We start from the raw sequence: 21,999 nt of genomic DNA, 5'->3' as shown, positions 1-21,999 counted from the left end.
GATGGTTTCTTATTTATTGGCGAAACTAGTTCATTAAAAAAAGGAAAATTAGCCAAACTGACAGGATAAAGGGGTTGTTGACTTGGAGTGAGAAGGGAACAATAGGAATTATTTGAGTTTTCAAGCTCAAATAGGATCTGGTGAAAAGAGGAGGAATGGGTAAACAAAGATAAGTTAGAATTTATGGCCACAAAGAGCACTTTTATCCTATAACGCTCAACCTTTGAAAGTGCAAGACTAGTAAAAGGTTTTTTCCCATAACGGGAGTCGAACCCGGGCCACCTGGGTGAAAACCAGGAATCCTAACCGCTAGACCATATGGGAGCAGTTATTAAGTATAATGAGTCATGGACTAAGAAAAAGTGGGAATAAAGAAAATGTATATATATTTTTTCATTTTGCCGCTTTGAGCTTCTCTACAAACATCTGGTGGTTGCCTCGTTAGCGCAGTAGGAAGCGTGTCAGTCTCATAATCTGAAGGTCGTGAGTTCGATCCTCACACGAGGCACTGTTCAGTGAGTTTTTGTCTTCCTCCATTCATGCAGGAAATCGGGTTTTTCTGCCGAAACGTTTTTAATATATGAGGAAAGTGTTGTTGATTTCCTTGTCATTTTTGAGTGAGTAGAAGAGATGGGAATGATTTGAGCTTTAAATCCAAAATAGGATCTTGCCTAAAAAGAAACAATATTAAAGCAAAGTCCCAATCAGATTGGGTGAAATAGTCTGATGGTTTCTTATTTATTGGCGAAACTAGTTCATTAAAAAAAGGAAAATTAGCCAAACTGACAGGATAAAGGGGTTGTTGACTTGGAGTGAGAAGGGAACAATAGGAATTATTTGAGTTTTCAAGCTCAAATAGGATCTGGTGAAAAGAGGAGGAATGGGTAAACAAAGATAAGTTAGAATTTATGGCCACAAAGAGCACTTTTATCCTATAACGCTCAACCTTTGAAAGTGCCCTATAACGCTCAACCTTTGAAAGTGCAAGACTAGTAAAAGGTTTTTTCCCATACCGAGAGTCGAACCCGGGCCACCTGGGTGAAAACCAGGAATCCTAACCGCTAGACCATATGGGAGCAGTTATTAAGTATAATGAGTCATGGACTAAGAAAAAGTGGGAATAAAGAAAATGTATATATATTTTTTCATTTTGCCGCTTTGAGCTTGTCTACAAACATCTGGTGGTTGCCTCGTTAGCGCAGTAGGAAGCGTGTCAGTCTCATAATCTGAAGGTCGTGAGTTCAATCCTCACACGAGGCACTGTTCAGTGAGTTTTTGTCTTCCTCCATTCATGCAGGAAATCGGGTTTTTCTGCCGAAACGTTTTTAATATATGAGGAAAGTGTTGTTGATTTCCTTGTCATTTTTGAGTGAGTAGAAGAGATGGGAATGATTTGAGCTTTAAATCCAAAATAGGATCTTGCCTAAAAAGAAACAATATTAAAGCAAAGTCCCAATCAGATTGGGTGAAATAGTCTGATGGTTTCTTATTTATTGGCGGAACTAGTTCATTAAAAAAAGGAAAATTAGCCAAACTGACAGGATAAAGGGGTTGTTGACTTGGAGTGAGAAGGGAAAAATAGGAATTATTTGAGTTTTCAAGCTCAAATAGGATCTGGTGAAAAGAGGAGGAATGGGTAAACAAAGATAAGTTAGAATTTATGGCCACAAAGAGCACTTTTATCCTATAACGCTCAACCTTTGAAAGTGCAAGACTAGTTAAAGGATTTTCCCCATACCGGGAGTCGAACCCGGGCCACCTGGGTGAAAACCAGGAATTCTAACCGCTAGACCATATGGGAGCAGTTATTAAGTATAATGAGTCATGGACTAAGAAAAAGTGCGAATAAAGAAAATGTATATATATTTTTTCATTTTGCCGCTTTGAGCTTGTCTACAAACATCTGGTGGTTGCCTCGTTAGCGCAGTAGGAAGCGTGTCAGTCTCATAATCTGAAGGTCGTGAGTTCGATCCTCACACGAGGCACTGTTCAGTGAGTTTTTGTCTTCCTCCATTCATGCAGGAAATCGGGTTTTTCTGCCGAAACGTTTTTAACATATGAGGAAAGTGTTGTTGATTTCCTTGTCATTTTTGAGTGAGTAGAAGAGATGGGAATGATTTGAGCTTTAAATCCAAAATAGGATCTTGCCTAAAAAGAAACAATATTAAAGCAAAGTCCCAATCAGATTGGGTGAAATAGTCTGATGGTTTCTTATTTATTGGCGAAACTAGTTCATTAAAAAAAGGAAAATTAGCCAAACTGACAGGATAAAGGGGTTGTTGACTTGGAGTGAGAAGGGAACAATAGGAATTATTTGAGTTTTCAAGCTCAAATAGGATCTGGTGAAAAGAGGAGGAATGGGTAAACAAAGATAAGTTAGAATTTATGGCCACAAAGAGCACTTTTATCCTATAACGCTCAACCTTTGAAAGTGCCCTATAACGCTCAACCTTTGAAAGTGCAAGACTAGTAAAAGGTTTTTTCCCATACCGAGAGTCGAACCCGGGCCACCTGGGTGAAATCCAGGAATCCTAACCGCTAGACCATATGGGAGCAGTTATTAAGTATAATGAGTCATGGACTAAGAAAAAGTGGGAATAAAGAAAATGTATATATATTTTTTCATTTTGCCGCTTTGAGCTTGTCTACAAACATCTGGTGGTTGCCTCGTTAGCGCAGTAGGAAGCGTGTCAGTCTCATAATCTGAAGGTCGTGAGTTCAATCCTCACACGAGGCACTGTTCAGTGAGTTTTTGTCTTCCTCCATTCATGCAGGAAATCGGGTTTTTCTGCCGAAACGTTTTTAATATATGAGGAAAGTGTTGTTGATTTCCTTGTCATTTTTGAGTGAGTAGAAGAGATGGGAATGATTTGAGCTTTAAATCCAAAATAGGATCTTGCCTAAAAAGAAACAATATTAAAGCAAAGTCCCAATCAGATTGGGTGAAATAGTCTGATGGTTTCTTATTTATTGGCGGAACTAGTTCATTAAAAAAAGGAAAATTAGCCAAACTGACAGGATAAAGGGGTTGTTGACTTGGAGTGAGAAGGGAAAAATAGGAATTATTTGAGTTTTCAAGCTCAAATAGGATCTGGTGAAAAGAGGAGGAATGGGTAAACAAAGATAAGTTAGAATTTATGGCCACAAAGAGCACTTTTATCCTATAACGCTCAACCTTTGAAAGTGCAAGACTAGTAAAAGGATTTTCCCCATACCGGGAGTCGAACCCGGGCCACCTGGGTGAAAACCAGGAATTCTAACCGCTAGACCATATGGGAGCAGTTATTAAGTATAATGAGTCATGGACTAAGAAAAAGTGCGAATAAAGAAAATGTATATATATTTTTTCATTTTGCCGCTTTGAGCTTGTCTACAAACATCTGGTGGTTGCCTCGTTAGCGCAGTAGGAAGCGTGTCAGTCTCATAATCTGAAGGTCGTGAGTTCGATCCTCACACGAGGCACTGTTCAGTGAGTTTTTGTCTTCCTCCATTCATGCAGGAAATCGGGTTTTTCTGCCGAAACGTTTTTAATATATGAGGAAAGTGTTGTTGATTTCCTTGTCATTTTTGAGTGAGTAGAAGAGATGGGAATGATTTGAGCTTTAAATCCAAAATAGGATCTTGCCTAAAAAGAAACAATATTAAAGCAAAGTCCCAATCAGATTGGGTGAAATAGTCTGATGGTTTCTTATTTATTGGCGAAACTAGTTCATTAAAAAAAGGAAAATTAGCCAAACTGACAGGATAAAGGGGTTGTTGACTTGGAGTGAGAAGGGAACAATAGGAATTATTTGAGTTTTCAAGCTCAAATAGGATCTGGTGAAAAGAGGAGGAATGGGTAAACAAAGATAAGTTAGAATTTATGGCCACAAAGAGCACTTTTATCCTATAACGCTCAACCTTTGAAAGTGCAAGACTAGTAAAAGGTTTTTTCCCATACCGGGAGTCGAACCCGGGCCACCTGGGTGAAAACCAGGAATCCTAACCGCTAGACCATATGGGAGCAGTTATTAAGTATAATGAGTCATGGACTAAGAAAAAGTGGGAATAAAGAAAATGTATATATATTTTTTCATTTTGCCGCTTTGAGCTTGTCTACAAACATCTGGTGGTTGCCTCGTTAGCGCAGTAGGAAGCGTGTCAGTCTCATAATCTGAAGGTTGTGAGTTCGATCCTCACACGAGGCACTGTTCAGTGAGTTTTTGTCTTCCTCCATTCATGCAGGAAATCGGGTTTTTCTGCCGAAACGTTTTTAATATATGAGGAAAGTGTTGTTGATTTCCTTGTCATTTTTGAGTGAGTAGAAGAGATGGGAATGATTTGAGCTTTAAATCCAAAATAGGATCTTGCCTAAAAAGAAACAATATTAAAGCAAAGTCCCAATCAGATTGGGTGAAATAGTCTGATGGTTTCTTATTTATTGGCGAAACTAGTTCATTAAAAAAAGGAAAATTAGCCAAACTGACAGGATAAAGGGGTTGTTGACTTGGAGTGAGAAGGGAAAAATAGGAATTATTTGAGTTTTCAAGCTCAAATAGGATCTGGTGAAAAGAGGAGGAATGGGTAAACAAAGATAAGTTAGAATTTATGGCCACAAAGAGCACTTTTATCCTATAACGCTCAACCTTTGAAAGTGCAAGACTAGTAAAAGGTTTTTTCCCATACCGGGAGTCGAACCCGGGCCACCTGGGTGAAAACCAGGAATCCTAACCGCTAGACCATATGGGAGCAGTTATTAAGTATAATGAGTCATGGACTAAGAAAAAGTGGGAATAAAGAAAATGTATATATATTTTTTCATTTTGCCGCTTTGAGCTTGTCTACAAACATCTGGTGGTTGCCTCGTTAGCGCAGTAGGAAGCGTGTCAGTCTCATAATCTGAAGGTTGTGAGTTCGATCCTCACACGAGGCACTGTTCAGTGAGTTTTTGTCTTCCTCCATTCATGCAGGAAATCGGGTTTTTCTGCCGAAACGTTTTTAATATATGAGGAAAGTGTTGTTGATTTCCTTGTCATTTTTGAGTGAGTAGAAGAGATGGGAATGATTTGAGCTTTAAATCCAAAATAGGATCTTGCCTAAAAAGAAACAATATTAAAGCAAAGTCCCAATCAGATTGGGTGAAATAGTCTGATGGTTTCTTATTTATTGGCGAAACTAGTTCATTAAAAAAAGGAAAATTAGCCAAACTGACAGGATAAAGGGGTTGTTGACTTGGAGTGAGAAGGGAACAATAGGAATTATTTGAGTTTTCAAGCTCAAATAGGATCTGGTGAAAAGAGGAGGAATGGGTAAACAAAGATAAGTTAGAATTTATGGCCACAAAGAGCACTTTTATCCTATAACGCTCAACCTTTGAAAGTGCAAGACTAGTAAAAGGTTTTTTCCCATACCGGGAGTCGAACCCGGGCCACCTGGGTGAAAACCAGGAATCCTAACCGCTAGACCATATGGGAGCAGTTATTAAGTATAATGAGTCATGGACTAAGAAAAAGTGGGAATAAAGAAAATGTATATATATTTTTTCATTTTGCCGCTTTGAGCTTGTCTACAAACATCTGGTGGTTGCCTCGTTAGCGCAGTAGGAAGCGTGTCAGTCTCATTGAAGGTCGTGAGTTCAATCCTCACACGAGGCACTGTTCAGTGAGTTTTTGTCTTCCTCCATTCATGCAGGAAATCGGGTTTTTCTGCCGAAACGTTTTTAATATATGAGGAAAGTGTTGTTGATTTCCTTGTCATTTTTGAGTGAGTAGAAGAGATGGGAATGATTTGAGCTTTAAATCCAAAATAGGATCTTGCCTAAAAAGAAACAATATTAAAGCAAAGTCCCAATCAGATTGGGTGAAATAGTCTGATGGTTTCTTATTTATTGGCGGAACTAGTTCATTAAAAAAAGGAAAATTAGCCAAACTGACAGGATAAAGGGGTTGTTGACTTGGAGTGAGAAGGGAAAAATAGCAATTATTTGAGTTTTCAAGCTCAAATAGGATCTGGTGAAAAGAGGAGGAATGGGTAAACAAAGATAAGTTAGAATTTATGGCCACAAAGAGCACTTTTATCCTATAACGCTCAACCTTTGAAAGTGCAAGACTAGTAAAAGGATTTTCCCCATTCCGGGAGTCGAACCCGGGCCACCTGGGTGAAAACCAGGAATTCTAACCGCTAGACCATATGGGAGCAGTTATTAAGTATAATGAGTCATGGACTAAGAAAAAGTGCGAATAAAGAAAATGTATATATATTTTTTCATTTTGCCGCTTTGAGCTTGTCTACAAACATCTGGTGGTTGCCTCGTTAGCGCAGTAGGAAGCGTGTCAGTCTCATAATCTGAAGGTCGTGAGTTCGATCCTCACACGAGGCACTGTTCAGTGAGTTTTTGTCTTCCTCCATTCATGCAGGAAATCGGGTTTTTCTGCCGAAACGTTTTTAATATATGAGGAAAGTGTTGTTGATTTCCTTGTCATTTTTGAGTGAGTAGGAGAGATGGGAATGATTTGAGCTTTAAATCCAAAATAGGATCTTGCCTAAAAAGAAACAATATTAAAGCAAAGTCCCAATCAGATTGGGTGAAATAGTCTGATGGTTTCTTATTTATTGGCGAAACTAGTTCATTAAAAAAAGGAAAATTAGCCAAACTGACAGGATAAAGGGGTTGTTGACTTGGAGTGAGAAGGGAACAATAGGAATTATTTGAGTTTTCAAGCTCAAATAGGATCTGGTGAAAAGAGGAGGAATGGGTAAACAAAGATAAGTTAGAATTTATGGCCACAAAGAGCACTTTTATCCTATAACGCTCAACCTTTGAAAGTGCAAGACTAGTAAAAGGTTCTTTCACATACCGGGAGTCGAACCCGGGCACCATGGGTGAAAACCAGGAATCCTAACCGCTAGACCATATGGGCGCAGTTATTTAGTGTAATGAGTCATGGACTAAGAAAAAGTGGGAATAAAGAAAATGTATATATATTTTTTCATTTTGCCGCTTTGAGCTTGTTTACAAACATCTGGTGGTTGCCTAGTTAGCGCAGTAGGAAGCGTGTCAGTATCATAATCTGAAGGTCGTGAGTTCGATCCTCACACGAGGCACTGTTCAGTGAGTTTTTGTCTTCCTCCATTCATGCAGGAAATCGGGTTTTTCTGCCGAAACGTTTTTAATATATGAGGAAAGTGTTGTTGATTTCCTTGTCATTTTTGAGTGAGTAGAAGAGATGGGAATGATTTGAGCTTTAAATCCAAAATAGGATCTTGCCTAAAAAGAAACAATATTAAAGCAAAGTCCCAATCAGATTGGGTGAAATAGTCTGATGGTTTCTTATTTATTGGCGAAACTAGTTCATTAAAAAAAGGAAAATTAGCCAAACTGACAGGATAAAGGGGTTGTTGACTTGGAGTGAGAAGGGAACAATAGGAATTATTTGAGTTTTCAAGCTCAAATAGGATCTGGTGAAAAGAGGAGGAATGGGTAAACAAAGATAAGTTAGAATTTATGGCCACAAAGAGCACTTTTATCCTATAACGCTCAACCTTTGAAAGTGCAAGACTAGTAAAAGGTTTTTTCCCATACCGGGAGTCGAACCCGGGCCACCTGGGTGAAAACCAGGAATCCTAACCGCTAGACCATATGGGAGCAGTTATTAAGTATAATGAGTCATGGACTAAGAAAAAGTGGGAATAAAGAAAATGTATATATATTTTTTCATTTTGCCGCTTTGAGCTTGTCTACAAACATCTGGTGGTTGCCTCGTTAGCGCAGTAGGAAGCGTGTCAGTCTCATTGAAGGTCGTGAGTTCAATCCTCACACGAGGCACTGTTCAGTGAGTTTTTGTCTTCCTCCATTCATGCAGGAAATCGGGTTTTTCTGCCGAAACGTTTTTAATATATGAGGAAAGTGTTGTTGATTTCCTTGTCATTTTTGAGTGAGTAGAAGAGATGGGAATGATTTGAGCTTTAAATCCAAAATAGGATCTTGCCTAAAAAGAAACAATATTAAAGCAAAGTCCCAATCAGATTGGGTGAAATAGTCTGATGGTTTCTTATTTATTGGCGGAACTAGTTCATTAAAAAAAGGAAAATTAGCCAAACTGACAGGATAAAGGGGTTGTTGACTTGGAGTGAGAAGGGAAAAATAGCAATTATTTGGGTTTTCAAGCTCAAATAGGATCTGGTGAAAAGAGGAGGAATGGGTAAACAAAGATAAGTTAGAATTTATGGCCACAAAGAGCACTTTTATCCTATAACGCTCAACCTTTGAAAGTGCAAGACTAGTAAAAGGATTTTCCCCATTCCGGGAGTCGAACCCGGGCCACCTGGGTGAAAACCAGGAATTCTAACCGCTAGACCATATGGGAGCAGTTATTAAGTATAATGAGTCATGGACTAAGAAAAAGTGCGAATAAAGAAAATGTATATATATTTTTTCATTTTGCCGCTTTGAGCTTGTCTACAAACATCTGGTGGTTGCCTCGTTAGCGCAGTAGGAAGCGTGTCAGTCTCATAATCTGAAGGTCGTGAGTTCGATCCTCACACGAGGCACTGTTCAGTGAGTTTTTGTCTTCCTCCATTCATGCAGGAAATCGGGTTTTTCTGCCGAAACGTTTTTAATATATGAGGAAAGTGTTGTTGATTTCCTTGTCATTTTTGAGTGAGTAGGAGAGATGGGAATGATTTGAGCTTTAAATCCAAAATAGGATCTTGCCTAAAAAGAAACAATATTAAAGCAAAGTCCCAATCAGATTGGGTGAAATAGTCTGATGGTTTCTTATTTATTGGCGAAACTAGTTCATTAAAAAAAGGAAAATTAGCCAAACTGACAGGATAAAGGGGTTGTTGACTTGGAGTGAGAAGGGAACAATAGGAATTATTTGAGTTTTCAAGCTCAAATAGGATCTGGTGAAAAGAGGAGGAATGGGTAAACAAAGATAAGTTAGAATTTATGGCCACAAAGAGCACTTTTATCCTATAACGCTCAACCTTTGAAAGTGCAAGACTAGTAAAAGGTTCTTTCACATACCGGGAGTCGAACCCGGGCACCATGGGTGAAAACCAGGAATCCTAACCGCTAGACCATATGGGCGCAGTTATTTAGTGTAATGAGTCATGGACTAAGAAAAAGTGGGAATAAAGAAAATGTATATATATTTTTTCATTTTGCCGCTTTGAGCTTGTTTACAAACATCTGGTGGTTGCCTAGTTAGCGCAGTAGGAAGCGTGTCAGTATCATAATCTGAAGGTCGTGAGTTCGATCCTCACACGAGGCACTGTTCAGTGAGTTTTTGTCTTCCTCCATTCATGCAGGAAATCGGGTTTTTCTGCCGAAACGTTTTTAATATATGAGGAAAGTGTTGTTGATTTCCTTGTCATTTTTGAGTGAGTAGAAGAGATGGGAATGATTTGAGCTTTAAATCCAAAATAGGATCTTGCCTAAAAAGAAACAATATTAAAGCAAAGTCCCAATCAGATTGGGTGAAATAGTCTGATGGTTTCTTATTTATTGGCGAAACTAGTTCATTAAAAAAAGGAAAATTAGCCAAACTGACAGGATAAAGGGGTTGTTGACTTGGAGTGAGAAGGGAACAATAGGAATTATTTGAGTTTTCAAGCTCAAATAGGATCTGGTGAAAAGAGGAGGAATGGGTAAACAGAGATAAGTTAGAATTTATGGCCACAAAGAGCACTTTTATCCTATAACGCTCAACCTTTGAAAGTGCAAGACTAGTAAAAGGTTTTTTCCCATACCGGGAGTTGAACCCGGGCCACCTGGGTGAAAACCAGGAATCCTAACCGCTAGACCATATGGGAGCAGTTATTAAGTATAATGAGTCATGGACTAAGAAAAAGTGGGAATAAAGAAAATGTATATATATTTTTTAATTTTGCCGCTTTGAGCTTGTCTACAAACATCTGGTGGTTGCCTCGTTAGCGCAGTAGGAAGCGTGTCAGTCTCATAATCTGAAGGTCGTGAGTTCGATCCTCACACGAGGCACTGTTCAGTGAGTTTTTGTCTTCCTCCATTCATGCAGGAAATCGGGTTTTTCTGCCGAAACGTTTTTAATATATGAGGAAAGTGTTGTTGATTTCCTTGTCATTTTTGAGTGAGTAGAAGAGATGGGAATGATTTGAGCTTTAAATCCAAAATAGGATCTTGCCTAAAAAGAAACAATATTAAAGCAAAGTCCCAATCAGATTGGGTGAAATAGTCTGATGGTTTCTTATTTATTGGCGGAACTAGTTCATTAAAAAAAGGAAAATTAGCCAAACTGACAGGATAAAGGGGTTGTTGACTTGGAGTGAGAAGGGAAAAATAGGAATTATTTGAGTTTTCAAGCTCAAATAGGATCTGGTGAAAAGAGGAGGAATGGGTAAACAAAGATAAGTTAGAATTTATGGCCACAAAGAGCACTTTTATCCTATAACGCTCAACCTTTGAAAGTGCAAGACTAGTAAAAGGTTTTTTCCCATACCGGGAGTCGAACCCGGGCCACCTGGGTGAAAACCAGGAATCCTAACCGCTAGACCATATGGGAGCAGTTATTAAGTATAATGAGTCATGGACTAAGAAAAAGTGGGAATAAAGAAAATGTATATATATTTTTTCATTTTGCCGCTTTGAGCTTGTCTACAAACATCTGGTGGTTGCCTCGTTAGCGCAGTAGGAAGCGTGTCAGTCTCATAATCTGAAGGTCGTGAGTTCGATCCTCACACGAGGCACTGTTCAGTGAGTTTTTGTCTTCCTCCATTCATGCAGGAAATCGGGTTTTTCTGCCGAAACGTTTTTAATATATGAGGAAAGTGTTGTTGATTTCCTTGTCATTTTTGAGTGAGTAGAAGAGATGGGAATGATTTGAGCTTTAAATCCAAAATAGGATCTTGCCTAAAAAGAAACAATATTAAAGCAAAGTCCCAATCAGATTGGGTGAAATAGTCTGATGGTTTCTTATTTATTGGCGAAACTAGTTCATTAAAAAAAGGAAAATTAGCCAAACTGACAGGATAAAGGGGTTGTTGACTTGGAGTGAGAAGGGAACAATAGGAATTATTTGAGTTTTCAAGCTCAAATAGGATCTGGTGAAAAGAGGAGGAATGGGTAAACAGAGATAAGTTAGAATTTATGGCCACAAAGAGCACTTTTATCCTATAACGCTCAACCTTTGAAAGTGCAAGACTAGTAAAAGGTTTTTTCCCATACCGGGAGTTGAACCCGGGCCACCTGGGTGAAAACCAGGAATCCTAACCGCTAGACCATATGGGAGCAGTTATTAAGTATAATGAGTCATGGACTAAGAAAAAGTGGGAATAAAGAAAATGTATATATATTTTTTAATTTTGCCGCTTTGAGCTTGTCTACAAACATCTGGTGGTTGCCTCGTTAGCGCAGTAGGAAGCGTGTCAGTCTCATAATCTGAAGGTCGTGAGTTCGATCCTCACACGAGGCACTGTTCAGTGAGTTTTTGTCTTCCTCCATTCATGCAGGAAATCGGGTTTTTCTGCCGAAACGTTTTTAATATATGAGGAAAGTGTTGTTGATTTCCTTGTCATTTTTGAGTGAGTAGAAGAGATGGGAATGATTTGAGCTTTAAATCCAAAATAGGATCTTGCCTAAAAAGAAACAATATTAAAGCAAAGTCCCAATCAGATTGGGTGAAATAGTCTGATGGTTTCTTATTTATTGGCGGAACTAGTTCATTAAAAAAAGGAAAATTAGCCAAACTGACAGGATAAAGGGGTTGTTGACTTGGAGTGAGAAGGGAAAAATAGGAATTATTTGAGTTTTCAAGCTCAAATAGGATCTGGTGAAAAGAGGAGGAATGGGTAAACAAAGATAAGTTAGAATTTATGGCCACAAAGAGCACTTTTATCCTATAACGCTCAACCTTTGAAAGTGCAAGACTAGTAAAAGGTTTTTTCCCATACCGGGAGTCGAACCCGGGCCACCTGGGTGAAAACCAGGAATCCTAACCGCTAGACCATATGGGAGCAGTTATTAAGTATAATGAGTCATGGACTAAGAAAAAGTGGGAATAAAGAAAATGTATATATATTTTTTCATTTTGCCGCTTTGAGCTTGTCTACAAACATCTGGTGGTTGCCTCGTTAGCGCAGTAGGAAGCGTGTCAGTCTCATAATCTGAAGGTCGTGAGTTCGATCCTCACACGAGGCACTGTTCAGTGAGTTTTTGTCTTCCTCCATTCATGCAGGAAATCGGGTTTTTCTGCCGAAACGTTTTTAATATATGAGGAAAGTGTTGTTGATTTCCTTGTCATTTTTGAGTGAGTAGAAGAGATGGGAATGATTTGAGCTTTAAATCCAAAATAGGATCTTGCCTAAAAAGAAACAATATTAAAGCAAAGTCCCAATCAGATTGGGTGAAATAGTCTGATGGTTTCTTATTTATTGGCGAAACTAGTTCATTAAAAAAAGGAAAATTAGCCAAACTGACAGGATAAAGGGGTTGTTGACTTGGAGTGAGAAGGGAACAATAGGAATTATTTGAGTTTTCAAGCTCAAATAGGATCTGGTGAAAAGAGGAGGAATGGGTAAACAAAGATAAATTAGAATTTATGGCCACAAAGAGCACTTTTATCCTATAACGCTCAACCTTTGAAAGTGCAAGACTAGTAAAAGGTTTTTTCCCATACCGGGAGTCGAACCCAGGCAACATGGGTGAAAACCAGGAATCCTAACCGCTAGACCATATGGGAGCAGTTATTAAGTAAAATGAGTCATGGACTATGAAAAAGTGGGAATAAAGAAAATATATATATTTTTTTTTCATTTTGCCGCTTTGAGCTTGTTTACAAACATCTGGTGGTTGCCTCGTTAGCGCAGTAGGAAGCGTGTCAGTCTATTAATCTGAAGGTCGTGAGTTCGATCCACACACGAGGCACTGTTCAGTGAGTTTTTGTCTTCCTCCATTCATGCAGGAAATCGGGTTTTTCTGCCGAAACGTTTTTAATATATGAGGAAAGTGTTGTTGATTTCCTTGTCATTTTTGAGTGAGTAGAAGAGATGGGAATGATTTGAGCTTTAAATCCAAAATAGGATCTTGCCTAAAAATAAACAATATTAAAGCAAAGTCCCAATCAGATTGGGTGAAATAGTCTGATGGTTTCTTATTTATTGGCGAAACTAGTTCATTAAAAAAAGGAAAATGAGCCAAACTGACAGGATAAAGGGGTTGTTGACTTGGAGTGAGAAGGGAACAATAGGAATTACTTGAGTTTTCAAGCTCAAATAGGATCTGGTGAAAAGAGGAGGATTGGGTAAACAAAGATAAGTTAGAATTTATGGCCACAAAGAGCACTTTTATCCTATAACGCTCAACCTTTGAAAGTGCAAGACTAGTAAAAGGTTTTTTCCCATACCGGGAGTTGAAACCGGGCCACCTGGGTGAAAACCAGGAATCCTAACCGCTAGACCATATGGGAGCAGTTATTAAGTAAAATGAGTCATGGACTAAGAAAAAGTGGGAATAAAGAAAATATATATATATTTTTTTCATTTTGCCGCTTTGAGCTTGTCTACAAACATCTGGTGGTTGCCTCGTTAGCGCAGTAGGAAGCGTGTCAGTCTAATAATCTGAAGGTCGTGAGTTCGATCCACACACGAGGCACTGTTCAGTGAGTTTTTGTCTTCCTCCATTCATGCAGGAAATCGGGTTTTTCTGCCGAAACGTTTTTAATATATGAGGAAAGTGTTGTTGATTTCCTTGTCATTTTTGAGTGAGTAGAAGAGATGGGAATGATTTGAGCTTTAAATCCAAAATAGGATCTTGCCTAAAAAGAAACAATATTAAAGCAAAGTCCCAATCAGATTGGGTGAAATAGTCTGATGGTTTCTTATTTATTGGCGGAACTAGTTCATTAAAAAAAGGAAAATTAGCCAAACTGACAGGATAAAGGGGTTGTTGACTTGGAGTGAGAAGGGAACAATAGGAATTATTTGAGTTTTCAAGCTCAAATAGGATCTGGTGAAAAGAGGAGGAATGGGTAAACAAAGATAAGTTAGAATTTATGGCCACAAAGAGCACTTTTATCCTATAACGCTCAACCTTTGAAAGTGCAAGACTAGTAAAAGGTTTTTTCCCTTACCGGGAGTCGAACCCGGGCCACCTGGGTGAAAACCAGGAATCCTAACCGCTAGACCATATGGGAGCAGTTATTAAGAATAATGAGTCATGGACTAAGAAAAAGTGGGAATAAAGAAAATGTATATATATTTTTTAATTTTGCCGCTTTGAGCTTGTCTACAAACATCTGGTGGTTGGCTCGTTAGCGCAGTAGGAAGCGTGTCAGTCTCATAATCTGAAGGTCGTGAGTTCGATCCTCACACGAGGCACTGTTCAGTGAGTTTTTGTCTTCCTCCATTCATGCAGGAAATCGGGTTTTTCTGCCGAAACGTTTTTAATATATGAGGAAAGTGTTGTTGATTTCCTTGTCATTTTTGAGTGAGTAGAAGAGATGGGAATGATTTGAGCTTTAAATCCAAAATAGGATCTTGCCTAAAAAGAAACAATATTAAAGCAAAGTCCCAATCAGATTGGGTGAAATAGTCTGATGGTTTCTTATTTATTGGCGAAACTAGTTCATTAAAAAAAGGAAAATTAGCCAAACTGACAGGATAAAGGGGTTGTTGACTTGGAGTGAGAAGGGAACAATAGGAATTATTTGAGTTTTCAAGCTCAAATAGGATCTGGTGAAAAGAGGAGGAATGGGTAAACAAAGATAAGTTAGAATTTATGGCCACAAAGAGCACTTTTATCCTATAACGCTCAACCTTTGAAAGTGCAAGACTAGTAAAAGGTTTTTTCCCATACCGGGAGTCGAACCCGGGCCACCTGGGTGAAAACCAGGAATCCTAACCGCTAGACCATATGGGAGCAGTTATTAAGTATAATGAGTCATGGACTAAGAAAAAGTGGGAATAAAGAAAATGTATATATATTTTTTCATTTTGCCGCTTTGAGCTTGTCTACAAACATCTGGTGGTTGCCTCGTTAGCGCAGTAGGAAGCGTGTCAGTCTCATAATCTGAAGGTCGTGAGTTCGATCCTCACACGAGGCACTGTTCAGTGAGTTTTTGTCTTCCTCCATTCATGCAGGAAATCGGGTTTTTCTGCCGAAACGTTTTTAATATATGAGGAAAGTGTTGTTGATTTCCTTGTCATTTTTGAGTGAGTAGAAGAGATGGGAATGATTTGAGCTTTAAATCCAAAATAGGATCTTGCCTAAAAAGAAACAATATTAAAGCAAAGTCCCAATCAGATTGGGTGAAATAGTCTGATGGTTTCTTATTTATTGGCGAAACTAGTTCATTAAAAAAAGGAAAATTAGCCAAACTGACAGGATAAAGGGGTTGTTGACTTGGAGTGAGAAGGGAACAATAGGAATTATTTGAGTTTTCAAGCTCAAATAGGATCTGGTGAAAAGAGGAGGAATGGGTAAACAAAGATAAGTTAGAATTTATGGCCACAAAGAGCACTTTTATCCTATAACGCTCAACCTTTGAAAGTGCAAGACTAGTAAAATGTTTTTTCCCATACCGGGAGTCGAACCCAGGCAACATGGGTGAAAACCAGGAATCCTAACCGCTAGACCATATGGGAGCAGTTATTAAGTATAATGAGTCATGGACTAAGAAAAAGTGGGAATAAAGAAAATGTATATATATTTTTTCATTTTGCCGCTTTGAGATTGTCTACAAACATCTGGTGGTTGCCTCGTTAGCGCAGTAGGAAGCGTGTCAGTCTCATAATCTGAAGGTCGTGAGTTCGGTCCTCACACGAGGCACTGTTCAGTGAGTTTTTGTCTTCCTCCATTCATGCAGGAAATCGGGTTTTTCTTCCGAAACGTTTTTAATATATGAGGAAAGTGTTGTTGATTTCCTTGTCATTTTTGAGTGAGTAGAAGAGATGGGAATGATTTGAGCTTTAAATCCAAAATAGGATCTTGCCTAAAAAGAAACAATATTAAAGCAAAGTCCCAATCAGATTGGGTGAAATAGTCTGATGGTTTCTTATTTATTGGCGAAACTAGTTCATTAAAAAAAGGAAAATTAGCCAAACTGACAGGATAAAGGGGTTGTTGACTTGGAGTGAGAAGGGAACAATAGGAATTATTTGAGTTTTCAAGCTCAAATAGGATCTGGTGAAAAGAGGAGGAATGGGTAAACAAAGATAAGTTAGAATTTATGGCCACAAAGAGCACTTTTATCCTATAACGCTCAACCTTTGAAAGTGCAAGACTAGTAAAATGTTTTTTCCCATACCGGGAGTCGAACCCGGGCCACCTGGGTGAAAACCAGGAATCCTAACCGCTAGACCATATGGGAGCAGTTATTAAGTAAAATGAGTCATGGACTATGAAAAAGTGGGAATAAAGAAAATATATATATTTTTTTTTCATTTTGCCGCTTTGAGCTTGTTTACAAACATCTGGTGGTTGCCTCGTTAGCGCAGTAGGAAGCGTGTCAGTCTATTAATCTGAAGGTCGTGAGTTCGATCCACACACGAGGCACTGTTCAGTGAGTTTTTGTCTTCCTCCATTCATGCAGGAAATCGGGTTTTTCTGCCGAAACGTTTTTAATATATGAGGAAAGTGTTGTTGATTTCCTTGTCATTTTTGAGTGAGTAGAAGAGATGGGAATGATTTGAGCTTTAAATCCAAAATAGGATCTTGCCTAAAAATAAACAATATTAAAGCAAAGTCCCAATCAGATTGGGTGAAATAGTCTGATGGTTTCTTATTTATTGGCGAAACTAGTTCATTAAAAAAAGGAAAATGAGCCAAACTGACAGGATAAAGGGGTTGTTGACTTGGAGTGAGAAGGGAACAATAGGAATTACTTGAGTTTTCAAGCTCAAATAGGATCTGGTGAAAAGAGGAGGATTGGGTAAACAAAGATAAGTTAGAATTTATGGCCACAAAGAGCACTTTTATCCTATAACGCTCAACCTTTGAAAGTGCAAGACTAGTAAAAGGTTTTTTCCCATACCGGGAGTTGAAACCGGGCCACCTGGGTGAAAACCAGGAATCCTAACCGCTAGACCATATGGGAGCAGTTATTAAGTAAAATGAGTCATGGACTAAGAAAAAGTGGGAATAAAGAAAATATATATATATTTTTTTCATTTTGCCGCTTTGAGCTTATCTACAAACATCTGGTGGTTGCCTCGTTAGCGCAGTAGGAAGCGTGTCAGTCTAATAATCTGAAGGTCGTGAGTTCGATCCACACACGAGGCACTGTTCAGTGAGTTTTTGTCTTCCTCCATTCATGCAGGAAATCGGGTTTTTCTGCCGAAACGTTTTTAATATATGAGGAAAGTGTTGTTGATTTCCTTGTCATTTTTGAGTGAGTAGAAGAGATGGGAATGATTTGAGCTTTAAATCCAAAATAGGATCTTGCCTAAAAAGAAACAATATTAAAGCAAAGTCCCAATCAGATTGGGTGAAATAGTCTGATGGTTTCTTATTTATTGGCGAAACTAGTTCATTAAAAAAAGGAAAATTAGCCAAACTGACAGGATAAAGGGGTTGTTGACTTGGAGTGAGAAGGGAACAATAGGAATTATTTGAGTTTTCAAGCTCAAATAGGATCTGGTGAAAAGAGGAGGAATGGGTAAACAAAGATAAGTTAGAATTTATGGCCACAAAGAGCACTTTTATCCTATAACGCTCAACCTTTGAAAGTGCAAGACTAGTAAAAGGTTTTTTCCCATACCGGGAGTCGAACCCGGGCCACCTGGGTGAAAACCAGGAATCCTAACCGCTAGACCATATGGGAGCAGTTATTTAGTGTAATGAGTCATGGACTAAGAAAAAGTGGGAATAAAGAAAATGTATATATATTTTTTAATTTTGCCGCTTTGAGCTTGTCTACAAACATCTGGTGGTTGGCTCGTTAGCGCAGTAGGAAGCGTGTCAGTCTCATAATCTGAAGGTCGTGAGTTCGATCCTCACACGAGGCACTGTTCAGTGAGTTTTTGTCTTCCTCCATTCATGCAGGAAATCGGGTTTTTCTGCCGAAACGTTTTTAATATATGAGGAAAGTGTTGTTGATTTCCTTGTCATTTTTGAGTGAGTAGAAGAGATGGGAATGATTTGAGCTTTAAATCCAAAATAGGATCTTGCCTAAAAAGAAACAATATTAAAGCAAAGTCCCAATCAGATTGGGTGAAATAGTCTGATGGTTTCTTATTTATTGGCGAAACTAGTTCATTAAAAAAAGGAAAATTAGCCAAACTGACAGGATAAAGGGGTTGTTGACTTGGAGTGAGAAGGGAACAATAGGAATTATTTGAGTTTTCAAGCTCAAATAGGATCTGGTGAAAAGAGGAGGAATGGGTAAACAAAGATAAGTTAGAATTTATGGCCACAAAGAGCACTTTTATCCTATAACGCTCAACCTTTGAAAGTGCAAGACTAGTAAAAGGTTTTTTCCCATACCGGGAGTCGAACCCGGGCCACCTGGGTGAAAACCAGGAATCCTAACCGCTAGACCATATGGGAGCAGTTATTAAGTATAATGAGTCATGGACTAAGAAAAAGTGGGAATAAAGAAAATGTATATATATTTTTTCATTTTGCCGCTTTGAGCTTGTCTACAAACATCTGGTGGTTGCCTCGTTAGCGCAGTAGGAAGCGTGTCAGTCTCATAATCTGAAGGTCGTGAGTTTGATCCTCACACGAGGCACTGTTCAGTGAGTTTTTGTCTTCCTCCATTCATGCAGGAAATCGGGTTTTTCTGCCGAAACGTTTTTAATATATGAGGAAAGTGTTGTTGATTTCCTTGTCATTTTTGAGTGAGTAGAAGAGATGGGAATGATTTGAGCTTTAAATCCAAAATAGGATCTTGCCTAAAAAGAAACAATATTAAAGCAAAGTCCCAATCAGATTGGGTGAAATAGTCTGATGGTTTCTTATTTATTGGCGAAACTAGTTCATTAAAAAAAGGAAAATTAGCCAAACTGACAGGATAAAGGGGTTGTTGACTTGGAGTGAGAAGGGAACAATAGGAATTATTTGAGTTTTCAAGCTCAAATAGGATCTGGTGAAAAGAGGAGGAATGGGTAAACAAAGATAAGTTAGAATTTATGGCCACAAAGAGCACTTTTTTCCTATAACGCTCAACCTTTGAAAATGCAAGAAGTAAAAGGTTCTTTCCCATACCGGGAGTCGAACCCAGGCCACCTGGGTGAAGACCAGGAATCCTAACCGCTAGACCATATGGGAGCAGTTATTAAGTATAATGAGTCATGGACTAAGAAAAAGTGGGAATAAAGAAAATGTATATATATTTTTTCATTTTGCCGCTTTGAGCTTGTCTACAAACATCTGGTGGTTGCCTCGTTAGCGCAGTAGGAAGCGTGTCAGTCTAATAATCTGAAGGTCGTGAGTTCGATCCACACACGAGGCACTGTTCAGTGAGTTTTTGTCTTCCTCCATTCATGCAGGAAATCGGGTTTTTCTGCCGAAACGTTTTTAATATATGAGGAAAGTGTTGTTGATTTCCTTGTCATTTTTGAGTGAGTAGAAGAGATGGGAATGATTTGAGCTTTAAATCCAAAATAGGATCTTGCCTAAAAAGAAACAATATTAAAGCAAAGTCCCAATCAGATTGGGTGAAATAGTCTGATGGTTTCTTATTTATTGGCGAAACTAGTTCATTAAAAAAAGGAAAATGAGCCAAACTGACAGGATAAAGGGGTTGTTGACTTGGAGTGAGAAGGGAACAATAGGAATTACTTGAGTTTTCAAGCTCAAATAGGATCTGGTGAAAAGAGGAGGATTGGGTAAACAAAGATAAGTTAGAATTTATGGCCACAAAGAGCACTTTTATCCTATAACGCTCAACCTTTGAAAGTGCAAGACTAGTAAAAGGTTTTTTCCCATACCGGGAGTTGAAACCGGGCCACCTGGGTGAAAACCAGGAATCCTAACCGCTAGACCATATGGGAGCAGTTATTAAGTAAAATGAGTCATGGACTAAGAAAAAGTGGGAATAAAGAAAATATATATATATTTTTTTCATTTTGCCGCTTTGAGCTTGTCTACAAACATCTGGTGGTTGCCTCGTTAGCGCAGTAGGAAGCGTGTCAGTCTAATAATCTGAAGGTCGTGAGTTCGATCCACACACGAGGCACTGTTCAGTGAGTTTTTGTCTTCCTCCATTCATGCAGGAAATCGGGTTTTTCTGCCGAAACATTTTTAATATATGAGGAAAGTGTTGTTGATTTCCTTGTCATTTTTGAGTGAGTAGAAGAGATGGGAATGATTTGAGCTTTAAATCCAAAATAGGATCTTGCCTAAAAAGAAACAATATTAAAGCAAAGTCCCAATCAGATTGGGTGAAATAGTCTGATGGTTTCTTATTTATTGGCGAAACTAGTTCATTAAAAAAAGGAAAATTAGCCAAACTGACAGGATAAAGGGGTTGTTGACTTGGAGTGAGAAGGGAACAATAGGAATTATTTGAGTTTTCAAGCTCAAATAGGATCTGGTGAAAAGAGGAGGAATGGGTAAACAAAGATAAATTAGAATTTATGGCCACAAAGAGCACTTTTATCCTATAACGCTCAACCTTTGAAAGTGCAAGACTAATAAAAGGTTTTTTCCCATACCGGGAGTCAAACCCAGGCAACATGGGTGAAAACCAGGAATCCTAACCGCTAGACCATATGGGAGCAGTTATTAAGTAAAATGAGTCATGGACTAAGAAAAAGTGGGAATAAAGAAAATATATATATATTTTTTTCATTTTGCCGCTTTGAGCTTGTCTACAAACATCTGGTGGTTGCCTCGTTAGCGCAGTAGGAAGCGTGTCAGTCTAATAATCTGAAGGTCGTGAGTTCGATCCACACACGAGGCACTGTTCAGTGAGTTTTTGTCTTCCTCCATTCATGCAGGAAATCGTGTTTTTCTGCCGAAACGTTTTTAATATATGAGGAAAGTGTTGTTGATTTCCTTGTCATTTTTGAGTGAGTAGAAGAGATGGGAATGATTTGAGCTTTAAATCCAAAATAGGATCTTGCCTAAAAAGAAACAATATTAAAGCAAAGTCCCAATCAGATTGGGTGAAATAGTCTGATGGTTTCTTATTTATTGGCGAAACTAGTTCATTAAAAAAAGGAAAATTAGCCAAACTGACAGGATAAAGGGGTTGTTGACTTGGAGTGAGAAGGGAACAATAGGAATTATTTGAGTTTTCAAGCTCAAATAGGATCTGGTGAAAAGAGGAGGAATGGGTAAACAAAGATAAATTAGAATTTATGGCCACAAAGAGCACTTTTATCCTATAACGCTCAACCTTTGAAAGTGCAAGACTAGTAAAAGGTTTTTTCCCATACCGGGAGTCGAACCAGGGCCACCTGGGTGAAAACCAGGAATCCTAACCGCTAGACAAATGTGGGAGCAGTTATTAAGTAAAATGAGTCATGGACTAAGAAAAAGTGGGAATAAAGAAAATGTATATATATTTTTTCATTTTGCCGCTTTGAGCTTGTCTACAAACATCTGGTGGTTGCCTCGTTAGCGCAGTAGGAAGCGTGTCAGTCTAATAATCTGAAGGTCGTGAGTTCGATCCACACACGAGGCACTGTTCAGTGAGTTTTTGTCTTCCTCCATTCATGCAGGAAATCGGGTTTTTCTGCCGAAACATTTTTAATATATGAGGAAAGTGTTGTTGATTTCCTTGTCATTTTTGAGTGAGTAGAAGAGACGGGAATGATTTGAGCTTTAAATCCAAAATAGGATCTTGCCTAAAAAGAAACAATATTAAAGCAAAGTCCCAATCAGATTGGCTGAAATAGTCTGATGGTTTCTTATTTATTGGCGAAACTAGTTCATTAAAAAAAGGAAAATTAGCCAAACTGACAGGATAAAGGGGTTGTTGACTTGGAGTGAGAAGGGAACAATAGGAATTATTTGAGTTTTCAAGCTCAAATAGGATCTGGTGAAAAGAGGAGGAATGGGTAAACAAAGATAAATTAGAATTTATGGCCACAAAGAGC

The 21,999-nt window shown here is 38.5% G+C and overlaps 32 non-coding genes across 32 annotated transcripts; 16 read left to right on the top strand and 16 right to left on the bottom strand.

The window, feature by feature from the left end:
- Nucleotides 1–252: 252 nt before the first annotated feature.
- On the bottom strand, nt 253–324 carry TRNAE-UUC (transfer RNA glutamic acid (anticodon UUC)). The gene has a single exon. It is a non-coding gene; the product is annotated as a tRNA-Glu (tRNA).
- A 111-nt stretch (nt 325–435) lies between these two features.
- Nucleotides 436–508, top strand: TRNAM-CAU (transfer RNA methionine (anticodon CAU)). Its single transcript has one exon. It is a non-coding gene; the product is annotated as a tRNA-Met (tRNA).
- A 496-nt stretch (nt 509–1,004) lies between these two features.
- TRNAE-UUC (transfer RNA glutamic acid (anticodon UUC)) lies at nt 1,005–1,076 on the bottom strand. Its single transcript has one exon. It is a non-coding gene; the product is annotated as a tRNA-Glu (tRNA).
- Nucleotides 1,077–1,187: 111 nt separating this feature from the next.
- On the top strand, nt 1,188–1,260 carry TRNAM-CAU (transfer RNA methionine (anticodon CAU)). The gene has a single exon. It is a non-coding gene; the product is annotated as a tRNA-Met (tRNA).
- A 652-nt stretch (nt 1,261–1,912) lies between these two features.
- TRNAM-CAU (transfer RNA methionine (anticodon CAU)) lies at nt 1,913–1,985 on the top strand. The gene has a single exon. It is a non-coding gene; the product is annotated as a tRNA-Met (tRNA).
- A 679-nt stretch (nt 1,986–2,664) lies between these two features.
- TRNAM-CAU (transfer RNA methionine (anticodon CAU)) lies at nt 2,665–2,737 on the top strand. The gene has a single exon. It is a non-coding gene; the product is annotated as a tRNA-Met (tRNA).
- Nucleotides 2,738–3,389: 652 nt separating this feature from the next.
- Nucleotides 3,390–3,462, top strand: TRNAM-CAU (transfer RNA methionine (anticodon CAU)). Its single transcript has one exon. It is a non-coding gene; the product is annotated as a tRNA-Met (tRNA).
- Nucleotides 3,463–3,931: 469 nt separating this feature from the next.
- On the bottom strand, nt 3,932–4,003 carry TRNAE-UUC (transfer RNA glutamic acid (anticodon UUC)). The gene has a single exon. It is a non-coding gene; the product is annotated as a tRNA-Glu (tRNA).
- A 111-nt stretch (nt 4,004–4,114) lies between these two features.
- Nucleotides 4,115–4,187, top strand: TRNAM-CAU (transfer RNA methionine (anticodon CAU)). Its single transcript has one exon. It is a non-coding gene; the product is annotated as a tRNA-Met (tRNA).
- A 469-nt stretch (nt 4,188–4,656) lies between these two features.
- On the bottom strand, nt 4,657–4,728 carry TRNAE-UUC (transfer RNA glutamic acid (anticodon UUC)). The gene has a single exon. It is a non-coding gene; the product is annotated as a tRNA-Glu (tRNA).
- Nucleotides 4,729–4,839: 111 nt separating this feature from the next.
- TRNAM-CAU (transfer RNA methionine (anticodon CAU)) lies at nt 4,840–4,912 on the top strand. The gene has a single exon. It is a non-coding gene; the product is annotated as a tRNA-Met (tRNA).
- Nucleotides 4,913–5,381: 469 nt separating this feature from the next.
- Nucleotides 5,382–5,453, bottom strand: TRNAE-UUC (transfer RNA glutamic acid (anticodon UUC)). The gene has a single exon. It is a non-coding gene; the product is annotated as a tRNA-Glu (tRNA).
- An 832-nt stretch (nt 5,454–6,285) lies between these two features.
- Nucleotides 6,286–6,358, top strand: TRNAM-CAU (transfer RNA methionine (anticodon CAU)). The gene has a single exon. It is a non-coding gene; the product is annotated as a tRNA-Met (tRNA).
- Nucleotides 6,359–7,552: 1,194 nt separating this feature from the next.
- Nucleotides 7,553–7,624, bottom strand: TRNAE-UUC (transfer RNA glutamic acid (anticodon UUC)). Its single transcript has one exon. It is a non-coding gene; the product is annotated as a tRNA-Glu (tRNA).
- Nucleotides 7,625–8,456: 832 nt separating this feature from the next.
- On the top strand, nt 8,457–8,529 carry TRNAM-CAU (transfer RNA methionine (anticodon CAU)). Its single transcript has one exon. It is a non-coding gene; the product is annotated as a tRNA-Met (tRNA).
- Nucleotides 8,530–9,723: 1,194 nt separating this feature from the next.
- Nucleotides 9,724–9,795, bottom strand: TRNAE-UUC (transfer RNA glutamic acid (anticodon UUC)). Its single transcript has one exon. It is a non-coding gene; the product is annotated as a tRNA-Glu (tRNA).
- A 111-nt stretch (nt 9,796–9,906) lies between these two features.
- TRNAM-CAU (transfer RNA methionine (anticodon CAU)) lies at nt 9,907–9,979 on the top strand. The gene has a single exon. It is a non-coding gene; the product is annotated as a tRNA-Met (tRNA).
- A 469-nt stretch (nt 9,980–10,448) lies between these two features.
- On the bottom strand, nt 10,449–10,520 carry TRNAE-UUC (transfer RNA glutamic acid (anticodon UUC)). Its single transcript has one exon. It is a non-coding gene; the product is annotated as a tRNA-Glu (tRNA).
- Nucleotides 10,521–10,631: 111 nt separating this feature from the next.
- TRNAM-CAU (transfer RNA methionine (anticodon CAU)) lies at nt 10,632–10,704 on the top strand. Its single transcript has one exon. It is a non-coding gene; the product is annotated as a tRNA-Met (tRNA).
- Nucleotides 10,705–11,173: 469 nt separating this feature from the next.
- On the bottom strand, nt 11,174–11,245 carry TRNAE-UUC (transfer RNA glutamic acid (anticodon UUC)). Its single transcript has one exon. It is a non-coding gene; the product is annotated as a tRNA-Glu (tRNA).
- A 111-nt stretch (nt 11,246–11,356) lies between these two features.
- On the top strand, nt 11,357–11,429 carry TRNAM-CAU (transfer RNA methionine (anticodon CAU)). The gene has a single exon. It is a non-coding gene; the product is annotated as a tRNA-Met (tRNA).
- Nucleotides 11,430–11,898: 469 nt separating this feature from the next.
- Nucleotides 11,899–11,970, bottom strand: TRNAE-UUC (transfer RNA glutamic acid (anticodon UUC)). Its single transcript has one exon. It is a non-coding gene; the product is annotated as a tRNA-Glu (tRNA).
- A 111-nt stretch (nt 11,971–12,081) lies between these two features.
- On the top strand, nt 12,082–12,154 carry TRNAM-CAU (transfer RNA methionine (anticodon CAU)). Its single transcript has one exon. It is a non-coding gene; the product is annotated as a tRNA-Met (tRNA).
- A 653-nt stretch (nt 12,155–12,807) lies between these two features.
- On the top strand, nt 12,808–12,880 carry TRNAN-AUU (transfer RNA asparagine (anticodon AUU)). Its single transcript has one exon. It is a non-coding gene; the product is annotated as a tRNA-Asn (tRNA).
- A 1,195-nt stretch (nt 12,881–14,075) lies between these two features.
- TRNAE-UUC (transfer RNA glutamic acid (anticodon UUC)) lies at nt 14,076–14,147 on the bottom strand. The gene has a single exon. It is a non-coding gene; the product is annotated as a tRNA-Glu (tRNA).
- Nucleotides 14,148–14,800: 653 nt separating this feature from the next.
- TRNAE-UUC (transfer RNA glutamic acid (anticodon UUC)) lies at nt 14,801–14,872 on the bottom strand. Its single transcript has one exon. It is a non-coding gene; the product is annotated as a tRNA-Glu (tRNA).
- A 111-nt stretch (nt 14,873–14,983) lies between these two features.
- Nucleotides 14,984–15,056, top strand: TRNAM-CAU (transfer RNA methionine (anticodon CAU)). The gene has a single exon. It is a non-coding gene; the product is annotated as a tRNA-Met (tRNA).
- Nucleotides 15,057–16,250: 1,194 nt separating this feature from the next.
- On the bottom strand, nt 16,251–16,322 carry TRNAE-UUC (transfer RNA glutamic acid (anticodon UUC)). The gene has a single exon. It is a non-coding gene; the product is annotated as a tRNA-Glu (tRNA).
- A 112-nt stretch (nt 16,323–16,434) lies between these two features.
- On the top strand, nt 16,435–16,507 carry TRNAN-AUU (transfer RNA asparagine (anticodon AUU)). Its single transcript has one exon. It is a non-coding gene; the product is annotated as a tRNA-Asn (tRNA).
- Nucleotides 16,508–17,702: 1,195 nt separating this feature from the next.
- On the bottom strand, nt 17,703–17,774 carry TRNAE-UUC (transfer RNA glutamic acid (anticodon UUC)). The gene has a single exon. It is a non-coding gene; the product is annotated as a tRNA-Glu (tRNA).
- Nucleotides 17,775–18,427: 653 nt separating this feature from the next.
- TRNAE-UUC (transfer RNA glutamic acid (anticodon UUC)) lies at nt 18,428–18,499 on the bottom strand. The gene has a single exon. It is a non-coding gene; the product is annotated as a tRNA-Glu (tRNA).
- A 651-nt stretch (nt 18,500–19,150) lies between these two features.
- Nucleotides 19,151–19,222, bottom strand: TRNAE-UUC (transfer RNA glutamic acid (anticodon UUC)). The gene has a single exon. It is a non-coding gene; the product is annotated as a tRNA-Glu (tRNA).
- Between the last annotated feature and the right edge of the window lie 2,777 nt (nt 19,223–21,999).

This window comes from Rhinoderma darwinii, chromosome 3 (genome assembly GCF_050947455.1).
Source record: "Rhinoderma darwinii isolate aRhiDar2 chromosome 3, aRhiDar2.hap1, whole genome shotgun sequence".
Lineage (NCBI taxonomy): Eukaryota > Metazoa > Chordata > Amphibia > Anura > Rhinodermatidae > Rhinoderma > Rhinoderma darwinii.
The sequence above is the reverse complement of the archived record's forward strand: the minus strand, read 5'-3'. Positions and strand labels throughout refer to the sequence as shown.